Source organism: Myotis brandtii, unplaced genomic scaffold, assembly GCF_000412655.1.
Source record: "Myotis brandtii unplaced genomic scaffold, ASM41265v1 scaffold23, whole genome shotgun sequence".
NCBI classification, from domain to species: Eukaryota; Metazoa; Chordata; class Mammalia; order Chiroptera; family Vespertilionidae; genus Myotis; species Myotis brandtii.
This window is the reverse complement of record NW_005358649.1, coordinates 5,033,191-5,035,351: the sequence shown is the minus strand read 5'-3', so window position 1 is coordinate 5,035,351 and position 2,161 is coordinate 5,033,191.

The window sequence follows — 2,161 nt, the reverse complement described above, 5'->3', positions numbered from 1 at the left end:
GGCTCCTGCGAGCCGCCGCCGCGATGCCGGCTCGGCCGAAAGGGGTGGTTGGCAGCTAGTGACCTTGCCGGGCGAAGGGAGTCGGCGAAGAGACAAAGATCAGTTACCGAATGCTCCGCTCTGTGTGTGGGCAGCGCCACCGGCCCCTCCGGGAGAGCGGGCTTGGCGAGGGGGCGGGGGCCGTGGCCTCGGGGTTCTGCACGTCCCTGCAGATCTGTGCAGGCTTTTGCATTTGTGATGAATCCTGTTTGCAAAGCCCCCGACGCCCTCGACCCCCGACCCCCCACCCCCCGAAAGGTTAAGAACTCCTTGGGCGGGGAGGGACCATTCCATTAGGAGAATGTACGGAAGGATTTTAAAGTGGGTGGTTCCTGCGGGAAGGAGAGAGGATCCTGGAAAGGTAGTTCACTGTGAGCTGAAAACCTTGATTTTGAAGGTTTGCTTTCGCGATTTTGTGCACTTTGGCCAAGCAAAATGTTTGCCTTCTCTTCCGATGCATCCTTACGTTTTAAGAAAAGCCCTGGTAAACAGTTGAAATCAGAACTGCGATGGGCAGGCAGGGTAATAGTAACCTCGTGGGGGAAGAGATTGCAGCATTTCTCCTGGAGGAGAGGTCTTCTCTGTCCTTCCTCGTAAGATGGTTCAAATATACTTTAATTGAGCTGCAGGGGGGAGGGCATATTTAATAAAACCATCAAAACCAAAACATTCCGCATCTCGATTGTTTCGTCATCCGACAAGTTTTTCAGTTTGTCTGTATTTTCTGCAAACTAGAGAGATCACATGTCCCTGGAATTGTCGATTTGCTGCATTTTGCAGCAGGCCTGTATTACATTTTTGAAGCACTTAGGCCAAACTATGGGGTGTGTATGTTTTTTTCTTTCCCTGCTAGGGTTTCAACTCAAGTCCCCGTTGCCGCCACGTTTCATTACATGGCAGTGTCGTTTGACATTTATTCCTGAAAGAACATTAGTTGGTAGGATATGGTGCATATTTCCTCAGAAAAAATTATTTTTCCTTAAGAACTCTTGCTTTGTATTTGTAAAAATGTTGCTGTGTAATCTAAATATGCATGGTTAACTTCAGATAGAATGCCATGTAATTTTTAAGTTTTAGCTTTTTATTTGGAAATAATTTCAAGCTTGCAGAAAAGTAGCAAGCATAGTACAAAGAACACTTATGTAACCTTTACTCAGATGCACTTGTTACTGTTTTACAGTTTATCACTTGATCTCTCTGTGGCACACACACACAATATCTTTTTCCTGGACCATGAGGGTAATAAATGTCATACATCACGGCTCTTTATTCCTAAATACACAGCATGGAAAACCATAAACTTGCATATTTTAGCTCACTTAGCTTACTGGGAATGGAATTCTAGGAAAGAGTGGCTTGGTCTGGTTTTCAGCAAAGGTAAGGATTTCAAAAGTACCTAAAATGGTCATCAAACTTTTTATTTTTATTTAAAAATATATCTTTATTGATTTCAGAGAGGAAGAGAGAGGGAGAGATAGAAACATCAATGATGAGAGAGAATCATTGATTGGCTGCCTCCTGCACACCCCACACTGGGGATCAAGCCTGCAGCCCAGACATGTGCCCTTGACTGGAATTGAACCCCGGGCCCTTCAGTCCTCAGGCCGATGTTCTATCCACTGAGCCAAACTGGCTAGGGCGGTCATCAAACTTTTTAGTATATAAGTGACACAAAATGAGGTTGAGTGGTTTTCTGGTTTTAGGATCAGGTTCTGGAAGATGTAATAATTGACCAATATGTTTTGTTTTGTTTTGTTTTGTAGCTAATCTCTTTACTCCTATTACTCTGTCTCCTTTTGTGCTGGGTATCTGATTATTTATGTGCACAGGTCAGAAAGAGAGGGGAAAATCTAGATATTGTAAAATTGGACTGGTTGATATTAGACTGAATAGAGAGATGCACAGTCCGATCAAATCATATAGGTATATTTTTGCCTCTTAGTACTAAAGAAAATAGTAGACGAGTGTCTAGAATCCATAATAATTATAATTTATATATGTATAATTATTTGATTTTGAATAAGTCACCAAAATTCTATAGAGGAGCCTTGACATTATGTTGTCCTAGAGCTCATGCCCTTTGTGACAGGAAAAACTTTAGGTTTAGTCTTTGTTTATAATT